Raw genomic sequence first — 6,152 nt, 5'->3', positions numbered from 1 at the left:
GATCTATATATATTTCAAAAATGGGAAGCAACAAGAAAATTTTTTTGTGGTTATTGGTAGGTAGGGTATGATACATGGAAAAATTGAGTAGATTGACTAAAATCAACCGAAAATCGAACATGCTCGATTAAAGATAAAGATGGGTTTGGTCGGTGTTGGTTTGAAAAAAATCTAAATTTGTAATAGACTTCAGACGTAAACCGTTCGATCAGTTGACCAATGGTCGTACTTTTTCATGGTTGGAGCCGATTTTAACATTTACTAAACCGATCATAGTTGATTCTGGAGCGGATTAGTCGAAAAACGACTCCGACTGACTACTAGTCATCTCTATATTTGTTGTCTTTAGATCTTATTTTGTGTTGGGAGTTGTTGCAAATGTTCGATGACCTTAACCTCCCTCTGGTTTGAACTTGATCTTGTTTGAGTTGATATACGTAAGAGATTCTCCTATTGATATGGTGTGGTATTCTATTGCATTATAACATTCAAGTTAATATATATAACTTTTGATTATTTGCATCGACCGTGTCTTTGAATTACTTAGAAGTTGGGAACTTTAGAAAAATATGAGAATATATCAAATGCAAAAATGGTTGGTTAATTCAATTTGTTAGTAATTATGCTTTTAATAGAGATGAAATTAAGAGTTTATTCCCTATTAAAGTTTTTAGAACTTTATAAATAATATATAAGACAAAGAATAATAAATTAATTAAACTTATGAGAAAGGAAAATAGTTGACATTTAAAATAAAATGATTTTTTTAGAAAAAAAGGAAATAACAATATGATGTTTTTCCATTTATTTATTATTAAATTTAATTTGATTATTGAAATTTCACAACTTTTTATTTGACAATTTTAATTGGTTTATGCAATGATGTAATATTTAAATTTGACAATTCTATTTTCTAACTTCAAATTAAGAGTATTTGACAATGTAATATTCGATTTAAAAATATCTTTGACATAGAGATAAATTTATTTTATTCCATAAACTTGAATTTCGACATTGCTTTAGTTTGGGTTTTGGTATATTATTGCTTGAATTTTAAACGACCATTTTATTTTTCTTTTTTAATAAATTATAAAAAACTACAAAGAGCATTTTCAAGAAAAAAATCCAAATATTACCAAATATAGCAAAATTTATAATTATCATAGATTTCTATCGATGTCTAATCATGCGTATCTATCGTCGATAGAATCTAGAATTACTTGACTACATCTTGTAAAATATTTCAACAATTTTGCTATTTACAATAATTTTTCTCCAAAATTAGTAGACATAAACTTTGTAAAAAAAATTCGAACTTTAACGATTAGCACATTGAATCTTATTTGCTAAATAGCTCGTTGGTGTATTTCTAAATTCGTGTTAAAACTAATAATATATATCAAATAATTTTTACAATAACTCGACATACATCACAACCTAATATTAGAAATTTTTCTAGTTTTAACGATGAACATATTAAATCTTAGGACAAATTGCAAAAAAAAAAAAAAAAAAAAACACGTTATGGGAATTACAATTATGTAATTAAACTTTCAAAATTTAAAATTGAACTCTTAAACTTATTTAAAATATAAAATTAGTCTATCAAACTTACATAATTATATAAATTATAAGAATTCAATTTTTATTATTTTATCGATACAATTTCTATGATTATTATAATTTTGAGAGTTTAATATTCACAATTTTATGAATCTAATTATTATCATTAAAAATGTAAATATTGTTCACACGAGATTTCCGAAAAAATTTGATTCGTGGAGTTGAACTTGTGTTGATGTTGTATTCATGTTGATTTGATGCAATGTGGTTCGATCTCTAGAATTTGATCCTCTGATTCTCTCTCGTCTGCATGCTTACGCTTGATTTGAGGAAGCGAAGCACGTGATGTTCTTGAAGTTGGAGTCTTGGAAGAAAGCTTGTATCTTCGAAGAAGCTTCAATCTTCGAGGGTGTTCTTGAAGTTGAAGACTTGGAAGAAAGCTTGGATCTTCAAAGGAGCTTCAATCTTCGAAGGAGCTTTAATCTTCGAAGGTGTTCTTGAAGTTGGAGACTTGGAAGAAAGCTTGGATCTTCAAAGGAGCTTTAATCTTCGAAGGTGTTCTTGAAGTTGAAGACTTGGAAGAAAACTTGTATCTTCAAAGGAGCTTCAATCTTCGAGGGTGTTCTTGAAGTTGGAGTCTTGGAAGAAAGTTCTTCAAAGAACTTTGATTTTCGAGGTTGGTTGACTTCAGGAATTGAGGAGATTTCTATCTCTTGGGAGAATCCTCTCTAGACCTTATCGAGTCAAAAATTTCCAATGAAGAACTCCTCTATTTATAGAGTTCCCTTGTGGGCTTTTATGGACTTGAGCCTGTTATGGTCCATGGACCATACTCATGGGCTCAATCACATGGATTTGGGTCATATTTTATTTTAGGCTAAACTAAGCTTATTTTTGGGCTCAATTGAATTTTAGCCTAACTAAATAATATTTAATTGAATCAAAATAATTAATTTGACCCAATTGTCATAATAAAGACACGTGACATCGTTAGAATTGTCCAATTTGTCTTTAAATTTAATTTGGGACACATGCCAATTTTTAGTTAATCCCAAATATAATTATTTTAGTAAATGATGGGACAATTTATGATTGGTTCCAAAATTTCTTATCCAACAAATATGTTATTTTAATGTGGTTTTTACAATTTGCTATAAATCTTATATAGCATTTGAATGATTCAATACGTCTAAATTAAATTAATAAAATAATATTTTAATAAATCAACTCTTTATTCCTAAATTTTAACTTTTTTTTTAATTGAAATGACCTAACTCAAAAAAGTTAGTATGACAAATAATTTTTAGAAATGATATAAGTAGCTAATTAATAGGTTGTTTAAAATTCATTGGATAGATTTATTTTCTAAATATACTTTTTCTCATATAACTTTATATAGACTATTGGATATTACAATCACCACTGATTTAAACCTAACTCAACTAATTAATTAAACACATACCTAACAAAAATTTAAAAGATTCAAAATTCAACCCCAAAATAAAAAAGTAATAATAAATTTATTATTCTATTATATTTTTATTGGAGAAATTGAATTGTTTTTGAAATTTTCCTAATCATGTATATTAAAATTATTAATATATTTTTTGTCAAATATATCAACTACATAAATTATATTTCTTATATGGTTTACATATATATATATATATATATATATATATATATATATATATATATATATATATATATATATATATATATATATTGAGAAGATAAAATAGCTTTTGGAAAGATTGAGAAGATAAAACGTGATTCTTCCACAACCAGAACATTCACAAATTATCTAATTGACATATCATATCATGTGTATATATATATATATATAAAGAAAATAACAAATATTAGTTTTGGAGTTAAATATTTTTAGAAATTTATAAAGAAATTCATTGACTTCGTTAATATAGATTTGATTTTGACATAAATTATGTTTATGATTTAATTAAGGGGTGAATCGGCCAATTTAGTGCCTTCCACAAACATTAGTCATCTTTAATAGCTATACTACACCTGTATTATATATTAGCTCACATCTCTAATAAATAAACTTATAGTATAGTATCATTCAATTTAATAGGGTTATTAGGGGGAAAAGGTTAGTTTTAAATTAATAAAAAATAATAATAATGAAATTTTTTGAAGATGGGTAATGGAGATTGAAAAATCTTAGTTTTGAAAAATTAGACATGAAATGTACAAAGATAAGTGTTATATATTCACGGTAAACTTAAGTAAGGTAAATCTTGCTTGGTAAGCATTCGGTTCTTTTTAGGTTTAAGTTTTGAGAACCAACAAAAAAAAAAATAATAATAATAAAATTTCCAAACAAAGCCTTGAAGTATGGAAATCTTCACTATGGTTACGTGTGATTGGAGTCAGGAATCTCACGAACTAAGTAGACGGAAAATTATTATAAATGAGAAAACTTGTGAAAGTATTTACAAATATCACAATCTATATATTTGTAGTAGATCACGATAGTCCAAAATAGACTACCATTTATATTTATTACGGTACAAATAGATACATATAATAGTTTAGGATTTACATAGGTAAAAGAAAGAAAGGTAGAAGAAAGAAAGCAATCATATCAATAATGTCTGTTATTTATGATTTCATGTAAGAAGCTTTGGAAGCTTTCTTTCTAAGAAGCTTCAAGGAAGTTTCATATACTTTTTACACAAACAATCAGAATGTCTCCTCTGCCCAATTATTCTCTTCCATATATATATATATATATATATATTCTTCATTTTTTCATATACATATATTTTCTAAGAAGCTTCAAGGAAGTTTCACTCTTCATGTCTTTTATGAAACATGATATTTTCTTTTCTTTTATGAGGTTTGGATTATTTCATCTGCTATATATATACACTTTGAGAAGAAAAAAAGGCAATAATTTTTCTTAATTATTTTCTACTTTTTATTTGTGTTTTTTCGTAAACTAAATTAAAATTTGAAAACTAAAATAATAGTTAAAAATTCTTTATTTAAAGTAAATGCACTAATTGGTTTATTTAAAGAAAAAACAATGTAATTATATTTAAATGTAACAAAATAATGTTGATTTATTTAAAACTAAATCAATTGAGGGGTATGTAACCTTAGTCTCTTCATAAATTTGGCATTACGAGTCCCGTGATCAATATTTTAAAAGAAGAAAAAAAAAGGACAATCAATATAAAGCAAAAAACAGAAAAAAAGACAACCACAAATGTTTTATTAAACAAGAACTTTAATAAAAGACGAATGAAGTGGCAAATAAGAAAAGCAACCAAGACCTCTAATTTTCTTTTTTATTATTTTGTTAAGTACAAATCAAAGGTAAGAGATTTGAACACGAACTTTAGATACATACCTCTATTAATTGAGTTAAATTCTTATAGATTATAAATTTATTATTTATTATAAAGATATATAGTCATCTATCATCTATACTTAAAATAGGCAGTAAAGTTTAGTTTTTTATTTTATTTTTTTTACTTAACAACACATCATTACCATAAACTTTAATAGTTATTAATTAATCAATAAAATAAACTATCCAATTAGGTACTAAGTAGTGATTGCATATAAGATTCGATTAATTTAAAGGAATTAAGGTCCTCCACGTTTCGGTATAAAGTTGTTTAGTGGCGAATCATTCAATTATTTTCAGCCCTCCATTTTTATTTGAATGGAAAATCCAATCTCCCCATTAACTATAAAGTTCTTTTTTTCAGTGGAAATAAAATCACTCACGCTGGCCCAGTCTAAAAGTAAAGGATCTTTGGGCCTGGCCCAAAATGAGCGAATGACTCTCGGTAAAGGAAAGAGAAAAGTTGTTTGAAAATGTAAAAAAAAAAGAAGTGTTGAGAGTGGGATTTGAACCCACGCCCTTTCGGACCAGAACCTTAATCTGGCGCCTTAGACCAACTCGGCCATCTCAACTTTTTGCTGTCTGATTCTTAAGTATATACATAATGCAAAATATTATACTAATCAGCACTGTTACGAACCACACAAGAGTTAAAGCAAAATACCATTTTAATCTCTACCCCTCAATTTTCAAATATAAAAATATTTGTATCAGTCGTCTTAATTTTAGATACTTTTTTAATAACAGTACAAGTGTCGTAACAATCTTCACTTATGTTGGCAGAATAGAATCTCTAATTATTGTTCTTAATATTTGGCATGTACTTGCAATTGAATTGACGCCTTGAATATGAATAGTCGTCATGTTTGGATTGTCAAGTAGGGTGTTTCATTCATGTGTATTCGTTGGCTTTTCAATTGATTATTCGTTTTGGATCCATTTCCACCAAGTTTGGTTCTGACTTTCGTCTGCTCTATGTGATTTGATGTCCTTTCTTTGGTTACGTTCATATCTTTACTTTTTCTTTGGAACTTCAACCAAATTTGTGACAAATACTCACTACAAATATCCTTGACCTTAAGAAAATTGAAAATAATTACCTACCTACAAACATAAATCGGTGTCTACACCCCATTTCGCCTTCAGCTTTCAATATAAGTCTAGAGAAGATAAAATTCTTCCATAAAATCTTGGATGATCCAGCAAACTA

The 6,152-nt window shown here is 27.0% G+C and overlaps 1 non-coding gene across 1 annotated transcript; it reads right to left on the bottom strand.

Annotated features, from left to right (window-relative positions):
* Positions 1-5,433: 5,433 nt before the first annotated feature.
* On the bottom strand, positions 5,434-5,514 carry TRNAL-AAG (transfer RNA leucine (anticodon AAG)). Its single transcript has one exon. It is a non-coding gene; the product is annotated as a tRNA-Leu (tRNA).
* Positions 5,515-6,152: the final 638 nt, after the last annotated feature.

This window comes from Cucumis melo, chromosome 9 (genome assembly GCF_025177605.1).
Source record: "Cucumis melo cultivar AY chromosome 9, USDA_Cmelo_AY_1.0, whole genome shotgun sequence".
Lineage (NCBI taxonomy): Eukaryota > Viridiplantae > Streptophyta > Magnoliopsida > Cucurbitales > Cucurbitaceae > Cucumis > Cucumis melo.
The sequence above is the reverse complement of the archived record's forward strand: the minus strand, read 5'-3'. Positions and strand labels throughout refer to the sequence as shown.